The sequence below is a fragment of the Scyliorhinus torazame genome, chromosome 1, assembly GCF_047496885.1.
Source record: "Scyliorhinus torazame isolate Kashiwa2021f chromosome 1, sScyTor2.1, whole genome shotgun sequence".
In the NCBI taxonomy this organism is placed as follows: domain Eukaryota; kingdom Metazoa; phylum Chordata; class Chondrichthyes; order Carcharhiniformes; family Scyliorhinidae; genus Scyliorhinus; species Scyliorhinus torazame.
Window position 1 is genome coordinate 215330675 of NC_092707.1, and position 10501 is coordinate 215341175.

The 10501-nt window shown below is 64.0% G+C and overlaps 1 protein-coding gene across 4 annotated transcripts in view; it reads right to left on the reverse strand.

Moving 5' to 3' along the window:
* Positions 1-6257, reverse strand: part of LOC140418797 (uncharacterized) — a 35047-nt gene extending 28790 nt beyond the window's left edge. For 3 of the 4 annotated variants that reach the window (XM_072502422.1, XM_072502428.1, XM_072502408.1), the window contains exon 1: positions 6049-6142. The gene's annotated coding sequence lies outside the window, so the exon portion shown is untranslated. Of the gene's footprint in view, positions 1-6048 lie in introns of all 4 variants that reach the window. The other variant, XM_072502417.1, reaches the window with a different exon arrangement.
* Positions 6258-10501: the final 4244 nt, after the last annotated feature.

Consider the following 10501-nt stretch of genomic DNA (forward strand, 5'->3'; position numbering starts at 1 on the left):
AGGGGGGGCCGGGGAGTCGGCAGGGGGGGCTGGGGAGTCGGCAGGGGGGGCCGGGGAGTCGGCAGGGGGGGCCGGGGAGTCGGCAGGGGGGGCCGGGGAGTCGGCAGGGGGGGCTGGGGAGTCGGCAGGGGGGGCTGGGGAGTCGGCAGGGGGGGCTGGGGAGTCGGCAGGGGGGGCTGGGGAGTCGGCAGGGGGGGCTGGGGAGTCGGCAGGGGGGGCTGGGGAGTCGGCAGGGGGGGCTGGGGAGTCGGCAGGGGGGGCTGGGGAGTCGGCAGGGGGGGCTGGGGAGTCGGCAGGGGGGGCTGGGGAGTCGGCAGGGGGCCCTAGGGAGTCGGCAGGGGGGGCTGGGGAGTCGGCAGGGGGGGCTGGGGAGTCGGCAGGGGGGGCTGGGGAGTCGGCAGGGGGGGCTGGGGAGTCGGCAGGGGGGGCTGGGGAGTCGGCGGGGGGGCTGGGGAGTCGGCGGGGGGGCTGGGGAGTCGGCGGGGGGGCTGGGAATTCGGCGGGGGGGCTGGGAATTCGGCGGGGGGGCTGGGGAGTCGGCAGGGGGGGCTGGGGAGTCGGCAGGGGGGCTGGGGAGTCGGCAGGGGGGGCTGGGGAGTCGGCAGGGGGGGCTAGGGAGTCGGCAGGGGGGGCTGGGGAGTCGGCAGGGGGGGCTGGGGAGTCGGCAGGGGGGGGCTGGGGAGTCGGCGGGGGGGGCTGGGGAGTCGGCGGGGGGGGCTGGGGAGTCGGCAGGGGGGGCAGGGGAGTCGGCAGGGGAGTCGGCAGGGGGGGCTGGGGAGTCGGCAGGGGGGCCTGGGGAGTCGGGAGGGGGGCCTGGGGAGTCGGGTCTGGGAAGTTGGAGGGGTTCTGGGGAGTCGGCAGGGGGGGCTGGGGAGTCGGCGGGGGTCTGGGGAGTCGGCAGGGGGTCTGGGGAGTCGGCAGGGGGGCCTGGGGAGTCGGGTCTGGGAAGTCGGAGGGGTTCTGGGGAGTCGGCAGGGGGGTCGGGGGAGTCGGCAGGGGGGTCGGGGGAGTCGGCAGGGGGGTCGGGGGAGTCGGCAGGGGGGCCTGGGGAGTCGGCAGGGGGGCCTGGGGAGTCGGCAAGGGGGCCTGGGGAGTCGGCAGGGGGGTCTGGGGAGACGGCAGGGGGGTCTGGGGAGTCGGCAGGGGGGTCTGGGGAGTCGGCAGGGGGGTCTGGGGAGTCGGCAGGGGGGTCTGGGGAGTCGGCAGGGGGGCCTGGGGAGTCGGCAGGGGGGCCTGGGGAGTCGGCAGGGGGGCCTGGGGAGTCGGCAGGGGGGCCTGGGGAGTCGGCAGGGGGGCCTGGGGAGTCGGCAGGGGGGCCTGGGGAGTCGGCAGGGGGGCCTGGGGAGTCGGCAGGGGGGCCTGGGGAGTCGGCAGGGGGGCCTGGGGAGTCGGCAGGGGGGCCTGGGGAGTCGGCAGGGGGGCCTGGGGAGTCGGCAGGGGGGCCTGGGGAGTCGGCAGGGGGGCCTGGGGAGTCGGCAGGGGGGCCTGGGGAGTCGGCAGGGGGGCCTGGGGAGTCGGCAGGGGGGCCTGGGGAGTCGGCAGGGGGATCTGGGGAGTCAGCAGTGGGGGTCTGGGGAGTCGGAGGGGGGGTCTGGGGAGTCGGAGGGGGGGGGTCTGGGGAGTCGGAAGGGGGGTCTGGGGAGTCGGAAGGGGGGTCTGGGGAGTCGGAAGGGGGGGCTGGGGAGTCGGCAGGGGGGCCTGGGGAGTCGGCAGGGGGGCCTGGGGAGTCGGCAGTGGGGTCTGGGGAGTCGGAAGGGGGGTCTGGGGAGTCGGCAGGGGGGTCTGGGGAGTCGGCAGGGGGGTCTGGGGAGTCGGCAGGCGGGTCTGGGGAGTCGGCAGGCGGGTCTGGGGAGTCGGCAGGCGGGTCTGGGGAGTCGGCAGGCGGGTCTGGGGAGTCGGCAGGCGGGTCTGGGGAGTCGGCAGGCGGGTCTGGGGAGTCGGCAGGCGGGTCTGGGGAGTCGGCAGGCGGGTCTGGGGAGTCGGCAGGCGGGTCTGGGGAGTCGGCAGGCGGGTCTGGGGAGTCGGCAGGCGGGTCTGGGGAGTCGGCACGCGGGTCTGGGGAGTCGGCAGGCGGGTCTGGGGAGTCGGCAGGCGGGTCTGGGGAGTCGGCAGGCGGGTCTGGGGAGTCGGCAGGCGGGTCTGGGGAGTCGGCAGGCGGGTCTGGGGAGTCGGCAGGCGGGTCTGGGGAGTCGGCAGGCGGGTCTGGGGAGTCGGCAGGCGGGTCTGGGGAGTCGGCAGGCGGGTCTGGGGAGTCGGCAGGCGGGTCTGGGGAGTCGGCAGGCGGGTCTGGGGAGTCGGCAGGCGGGTCTGGGGAGTCGGCAGGCGGGTCTGGGGAGTCGGCAGGCGGGTCTGGGGAGTCGGCAGGCGGGTCTGGGGAGTCGGCAGGCGGGTCTGGGGAGTCGGCAGGCGGGTCTGGGGAGTCGGCAGGCGGGTCTGGGGAGTCGGCAGGCGGGTCTGGGGAGTCGGCAGGCGGGTCTGGGGAGTCGGCAGGGGCGTCTGGGGTGTCGGGTGGGGGGCCTGGGGAGTCGGGAGGGGGGCCTGGGGAGTCGGGAGGGGGGCCTGGGGAGTCGGGAGGGGGGCCTGGGGAGTCGGGAGGGGGGCCTGGGGAGTCGGGAGGGGGGCCTGGGGAGTCGGGAGGGGGGCCTGGGGAGTCGGGAGGGGGGCCTGGGGAGTCGGGAGGGGGGCCTGGGGAGTCGGGAGGGGCGCCTGGGGAGTCGGGAGGGGGCCCTGGGGAGTCGGGAGGGGGCCCTGGGGAGTCGGGTCTGGGGAGTTGTAGGGGTTCTGGGGAGTCGGAAGGGGGTGCCTGGGGAGTCGGCAGGGGGGCCTGGGGAGTCGGCAGGGGGGGCTGGGGAGTCGGGAGGGGGGCCTGGGGAGTCGGGTCTGGGAAGTTGGAGGGGTTCTGGGGAGTCGGCAGGGGGGTCTGGGGAGTCGGCAGGGGGGACGGGGGAGTCGGCAGGGGGGTCGGGGGAGTCGGCAGGGGGGGCTGGGGAGTCGGCAGGCGGGTCTGGGGAGTCGGCAGGCGGGTCTGGGGAGTCGGCAGGCGGGTCTGGGGAGTCGGCAGGCGGGTCTGGGGAGTCGGCAGGCGGGTCTGGGGAGTCGGCAGGCGGGTCTGGGGAGTCGGCAGGCGGGTCTGGGGAGTCGGCAGGCGGGTCTGGGGAGTCGGCAGGCGGGTCTGGGGAGTCGGCAGGCGGGTCTGGGGAGTCGGCAGGGGGGTCTGGGGAGTCGGCAGGGGCGTCTGGGGAGTCGGAAGAGGGGCCTGGGGAGTAGGAAGGGGGGCCTGGGGAGTCGGAAGGGGGGCCTGGGGAGTCGGGAGGGGGGCCTGGGGAGTCGGGAGGGGGGCCTGGGGAGTCGGGAGGGGGGGCTGGGGAGTCGGGTCTGGGGAGTTGTAGGGGTTCTGGGGAGTCGGAAGGGGGGGTCTGGGGAGTCGGTCGGGGGAGTCGGCAGGGCGGTCTGGAGAGTCGGCAGGGCGGTCTGGGGAGTCGGCTGGGCGGTCTGGGGAGTCGGCAGGGGGGCCTGGGGAGTCGGCAGGGGGGCCTGGGGAGTCGGCAGGGGGGCCTGGGGAGTCGGCAGGGGGGCCTGGGGAGTCGACGGGGGGCCTGGGGAGTCGGCGGGGGGGCTGGGGAGTCGGCGGGGGGGCTGGGGAGTCGGCGGGGGGGCTGGGGAGTCGGCGGGGGGGCTGGGGAGTCGGCGGGGGGGCTGGGGAGTCGGCAGGGGGGGCTGGGGAGTCGGCAGGGGGGGCTGGGGAGTCGGCAGGGGGGGCTGGGGAGTCGGCAGGGGGGGCTGGGGAGTCGGCAGGGGGGGCTGGGGAGTCGGCAGGGGGGGCTGGGGAGTCGGCAGGGGGGCTGGGGAGTCGGCAGGGGGGGCTGGGGAGTCGGCAGGGGGGGCTGGGGAGTCGGCAGGGGGGGCTGGGGAGTCGGCAGGGGGGGCTGGGGAGTCGGCAGGGGGGGCTGGGGAGTCGGCAGGGGGGGCTGGGGAGTCGGCAGGGGGGGCTGGGGAGTCGGCAGGGGGGGCTGGGGAGTCGGCAGGGGGGGCTGGGGAGTCGGCAGGGGGGGCTGGGGAGTCGGCAGGGGGGGCTGGGGAGTCGGCAGGGGGGGCTGGGGAGTCGGCAGGGGGGGCTGGGGAGTCGGCAGGGGGGGCTGGGGAGTCGGCAGGGGGGGCTGGGGAGTCGGCAGGGGGGGCTGGGGAGTCGGCAGGGGGGGCTGGGGAGTCGGCAGGGGGGGCTGGGGAGTCGGCAGGGGGGGCTGGGGAGTCGGCAGGGGGGGCTGGGGAGTCGGCAGGGGGGGCTGGGGAGTCGGCAGGGGGGGCTGGGGAGTCGGCAGGGGGGGCTGGGGAGTCGGCAGGGGGGGCTGGGGAGTCGGCAGGGGGGGCTGGGGAGTCGGCAGGGGGGGCTGGGGAGTCGGCAGGGGGGGCTGGGGAGTCGGCAGGGGGGGCTGGGGAGTCGGCAGGGGGGGCTGGGGAGTCGGCAGGGGGGGCTGGGGAGTCGGCAGGGGGGGCTGGGGAGTCGGCAGGGGGGGCTGGGGAGTCGGCAGGGGGGGCTGGGGAGTCGGCAGGGGGGGCTGGGGAGTCGGCAGGGGGGGCTGGGGAGTCGGCAGGGGGGGCTGGGGAGTCGGCAGGGGGGGCTGGGGAGTCGGCAGGGGGGGCTGGGGAGTCGGAAGGGGGGGCTGGGGAGTCGGAAGGGGGGGCTGGGGAGTCGGCAGGGGGGGCTGGGGAGTCGGCAGCGGGGGCTGGGGAGTCGGCAGGGGGGCTGGGGAGTCGGCAGGGGGGGCTGGGGAGTCGGCAGGGGGGGCTGGGGAGTCGGCAGGGGGGGCTGGGGAGTCGGCAGGGGGGGCTGGGGAGTCGGCAGGGGGGGCTGGGGAGTCGGCGGGGGGCTGGGGAGTCGGCGGGGGGCCTGGGGAGTCGGCGGGGGACCTGGGGAGTCGACAGGGGGGCCTGGGGAGTCGACAGGGGGGCCTGGGGAGTCGACAGGGGGCCAGGGGAGTCGGCAGGGGGTCTGGGGAGTCGGCAGGGGGTCTGGGGAGTCGGCAGGGAGGTTTGGGGAGTCAGCAGGGGAGTCTGGAGTGTCGGCAGAGGGGTCATGGGATTCGGCTGGGGGGGGGGGGGTCTGGGGTGTCGGCGGGGTGCTCTGTCGTCCGGTGGGGGGGGGGGGGGGTGCTGTCGACTGGGAGGGAGGGGGGGGCCTCTGTCGTCCGTGGGGGGGGGGGGGGGGCTCTGTCGTCCGGGGGGGGGCTGTGGCTCTGTCGTGTGGGGGTTGGCTCTGTCGTTTGCGGGGGGGGCTCTGTCGTCTGAGGGGGGCTCTGTGGTGTGAGCAGAGGGGTGGGGGGGGGGGGGGAAGGGTCTGAGGTGTCGGCCCGGTGGGGCAGGGCTGAGGAGTCGGCGGGAAGGGGGTCTCTGTCATCAGGGGGTGGGCTCTGTCGTTGAGGGGGGGGGGGGGGGGGTGTGCTTCCTGGAATTGGGGCCTGTGGTTTGGGGGTCCCTGAAATTGTAATAATAACCATCTTTATTGTCACAAGTATGCTTACATTAAGACTGCAGTGAAGCTACCGTGAAAATCCCCGAGTCGCCACATTCTGGCGCCTGTCCGGGTTCACAGAGGGAGAATTCAGAATGTCCAAATTACCTAAAAGCACATCTTTGGACTGTGGGAGGAAACCGGTGCACCCGGAGGAAACCCACGCAGACACGGGGAGAACGTGCAGACTCCGCACTGTGACCCAAGCCGGAATCGAACCTGGGACCATGGAGCTGTGAAGCAACAGTGCTAACCACTGTGCTGCCGTGCCGCCCATGGGATCTGTGGTTTGGGCGTCTCGGGAGTTGGGGATCTGAGATTTTGGGGTCCCGGGACTTGGTGGTCTGTGGTTTGGAGTGCAAAGGGGTCAGGGGTCCCCTGAGTTGGGCGTCTGTGGTTTGGGGGTCCCTGGTGTTGGTGCTGCAGTCCGGGCAGTGGTGCAGGCCGGGTGCAGCCAGGGGACGGGGCCGGGCAGGCGGAGGCCGGTGGAAGCGGCCGGAGGGGGCGGGGCGGGCAGCTGGAATCGAATGTTAACTCACGTGGAACCGGCGGCGCGAGCCAGACCGGCAGAGTCGGGTTAAAGGTCACTGACCCAAGGAGAGGAGGCTCCAAAATGGCGGCGTCACTCAGCGGCTCCGGGGGCCAGTGCGCATGCGCACCTGCGCCGCGCCGGTGTCATGGCAACGAGGAGGCCTCAGGCCTGAAATCTGAATCGAAGTCACGGAAGAAATTGTTTATTTAATGAGCTTCTGGATCCAAAAGCAAAATACCGAGAATCTGAAAATAAAAATAGACAATGCCTGAAATATTCAGCAGATGAGGCAGCATATGTTAACTGAATGTGAGGAAAAAGAGAGAGACACCAGCAAATGAATTGCTCAGGTAAAAGACACTTACTCCAGATACATATCTTCACTTATACTCTGTTTCCTTCATCCTATTGACACTCCACATGCTGTTCCCTGAACGCTCCATTGCGCTCTCCAACACAACAATACCGAGTAATAAAGAAGCAGCAATTTAGAGAGAGAGGTCATAAAGTACCTGGAGTTTAGAGAGAGAGAAGGAACCAATAAAATAGCTGGAGTTTGGAGAGAAAGAGAGCCCATAAAGCAGCAGGAATTTGAGAATATGGAGAGAGCATAAAGCAGCAAGCGTTTGGAGAGAGGAAGGTCTCATAGCAGGTGGAGTTTGGAGAGAACGAGAGCCCCAAAAGCAACGTGAGTATGGTGGAAGAGAGAGAGAGCCCATAAAGCAGCATAAGTTGAGTTTGGAGAGAGAGCTCATCTAGTAGCTGGAGTTTGGAAATAGGGAGCATAAAGCAGCTGGAGTTTGGAGAGAGAGCACATAAATGTGAGAAACACTGCTCACTTAATAAAAGATTTACACTTAGTCAAATTCTGAAGAAGTATTTATTTTCGATCTTGCAAGAGCGGGTGCCGCCAGTAAGCAATAGCAGACACAAAGAATTCACACAGCATCACTTTGTTATATACAATCCGTGAGAAACACATCCCACAAACTGTAGAAAAGGCAGTTCCTTTATCAGTGATCCCTTATTTGGCCTCCCCCTTGCATAGTGATTTCTGTCTGCTCCTGGTATATCCTTGGACCGTCAGTTAAAGATAAGAATGAGGTCCCCTGCTTGCATCTGCTATCTTCCCCCTTGCTTAGCAATTTCTGTTATTGTACATCCCGTTCTTCCCCGAAGGTCATCCTGGTACATTTTCCCATCATGCTTCATTGTTGACATCTTAATTGTGAACCAGAGTTTATACATGTAAAAACAACACAAAAATGTTCATTTCTCACATAAAGTAGCTGGAGTTTGGAGAGAAGGAGAGCCCATAAAGCAGCAGGTGTTTGGAGGGAGAGAGCGTAAAGCAGCAAGTGTTTGGAGAGAGAGAGAGAGTAGCTGGAGTCTGGAGAAAAAGAGAACCCCAAAAGTAACATGAGTATGGTGGATGAGAGAGTGAACCCATAAAGCAACAAGAGAGAGGTCATAGAATGGCTGGAATTTGGAGAGAATGAGAGCCCATAAAGCAGCAAGTGATTGGCTACAGTTCGGAACAATGGCCAAGCAAAGCAAATACATGAGCAAGAACAGATAGGGTGTTGTGAATAGTGTTGTTACAGGGAACAAATCAGTCCGAGGGAGAGTCGTTGAGGAGTCTAGTAGCTATGGGGAAGAAGCTGTTCCTATGTCTGGATGTGCGAGTCTTCAGACTTCTGTATCTTCTGCCTGATGGAAGGGTCTGGAAGAGGGCAAAGCCTGTGTGGAAGGGGTCTCTGACAATGCTTCTGCCTTCCTGAGGCAACGGGGGATGTATACAGAATCAATATGGGGGTGGAAAGCTTGTTTGATGCTTTGAGCTGAGTTCACCACACTCTGCAGTTTCTTGCGATCTTGGGCCGAACAGTTGCCATACCAGGCTGTGATGCAACCGGATAGGATGCTCTCTATGGCACATCTGTCGAGGTTTGTGAGAGTCGATGCAGACATGCCGAATTTCTTTAGCTTCCGTAGGAAGTCGAGATGTTGTTGGGCTTTCTTGACTGTTGCATCAACGTGAGTGGACCAGGACAGACTGTTGGTGATGGTGACCTCCAGGAACTTAAAGCTTTCGACCATCTCTGCTTCGAGCCATTGATGCAGATGGGTGTGTGTGTCGTGCTATGCTTTCTGAAGTCGATGATCAGTTCCTTGGTCTTTCCAACATTTAGAGAAAGGTTGTTTTCGGTACACCATGCAACCAAGTGACCTATCTCCCTCCTGTAGTCTGATTCGTCATTGTTTGAGATACAACCCACCACAGTCATATCATCCGCAAACTTATAGATCGATTTGGAGTTAAATCTTGCCACACAGTCGTGTGTGTATAGGGAGTACAGTAGAGGGCTGAGCATACATCCTTGGGGGTCTGGTGTTGAGGACTATTGTGGAGGAGGTGTTGTTACCCATCCTGTTGGTGAGGAAACCAAGAATCCAGCTGCACAGTGAGGGATCAAGTCCAAGATTGCAGAGTTTGGTTATTAGTCTTGTCGGGATAATGGTGTTGAAGGCGGAGCTGTCACTGATGAACAGCGGTCTGACGTAGGTGTCCTTGTTGTCGACGTGTTTGAGTGTGGTAGTCACCACTAGTGGTATATTATATGTATTACGGCCCTGCCCGTATATTAGAGGTACAATGGGAAATCCCTGCCTGCTGGCTCCGCCTCGATTGTTCCACCATTCTCGTCTTGTGGTAATTGACGGTGCATCAATTTATTGAACAAGATTTTTTAAACGATGGAGCTGCGCATCAAGCCTGATCGCCTGCAGCTGAGCCCTCAAGCAGCCAATGCCACGTCCACCTTCGACCATTGGCTAGTCTGCTTTGAAGGCTACCTCAGAGCAGCCGCTGAAGAACCCTCGGAACCACAGAAGCTCCAAGTCCTCTACACACGGGTGAGCCCTGACATTTTTCCCCTCATCCGGGATGCGCCCACCTACTCCGAAGCGATGGAGCTCCTGAACAAAGAACAAAGAAATGTACAGCACAGGAACAGGCCCTTTGGCCCTCCAACCCCGTGCCGACCATGCTTGCACGACTAAACTACAAACTTCTACACTTCCTGGCTCCGTATCCCTCTATCCTATTCATGTATTTGTCAAGATACCCCTTAAATGTCACTATCGTCCCTGCTTCCACCACCTCCTCCGGTAGCGGGTTCCAGGCACCCACTACCCTCTGTGTAAAAAAAAAAAAAAACTTGCCTCGTACAGCTACTCTAAACCTTGCCCCTCTCACCTTTAAACCTATGCCCCCTAGCAATTGACCCCTCTACCCTGGGGAAAAGCCTCTGACTATCCACTCTGTCTATGCCCCTCATAATTTTGTAGACCTCTATCAATGGTACCTCAACCTCCGTCGTTCCAGTTAGAACAAACCAAGTTTATTCAACCGCTCCTCATAGCTAATGCCCTCCACACCAGGCAACATTCTGGCAAATCTCTTCTGCACCCTCTCTAAAGCCTCCACATCCTTCTGGTAGTGTGGCGACCAGAATTGAACACTATACTCCAAGTGTGGCCTAACTAAGGTTCTATACAGCTGCAACATGACTTGCCAATTCTTATACTCCATGCCCCAGCCAATGAAGGCAAGCATGCCGTATGCCTTCTTGACTCCCTTCTCCACCTGTGTTGTCCCTTTCAGTGACCTGTGGACCTGTACTCCTAGATCTCTCTGACTTTCAATACTCTTGAGGGTTCTACCATTCACTGTATATTCCCTACCTGCATTAGACCTTCCAAAATGCATTTCCTCACATTTGTCCGGATTAAATTCCATCTGCCATCTCTCCGCCCAAGTCTCCAAACAATCTAAATCCTGCTGTATCCTCTGACAGTCCTCATCGCTATCCGCAATTCCACCAACATTTGTGTCGTCTGCAAACTTACTAATCAGACCAGTTACATTTTCCTCTAAATCATTTATATATACTACAAACAGCAAAGGTCCCAGCACTGATCCCTGTGGAACACCACTGGTCACAGCCCTCCAATTAGAAAAGCATCCTTCCATTGCTACTCTCTGCCTTCTATGACCTAGCCAGTTCTGTATCCACCTTGCCAGCTCACCCCTGATCCCGTGTGACTTCACCTTTTGTACTAGTCTACAAAACAACAACAAAGAACAAAGAAATGTACAGCACAGGAACAGGCCCTTCGGCCCTCCAAGCCCGTGCCGACCATGCTGCCCGACTAAACTACAATCTTCTACACTTCCTGGGTCCGTATCCTTCTATTCCCATCCTATTCATATATTTGTCAAGATGCCCCTTAAATGTCACTATCGTCCCTGCTTCCACTACCTCCTCCGGTAGCGAGTTCCAGGCACCCACTACCCTCTGCTAAAAAGCTTGCCTCGTACATCTACTCTAAACCTTGCCCCTCTCACCTTAAACCTATGCCCCCTAGGAATTGACCCCTCTACCCTGGGGAAAAGC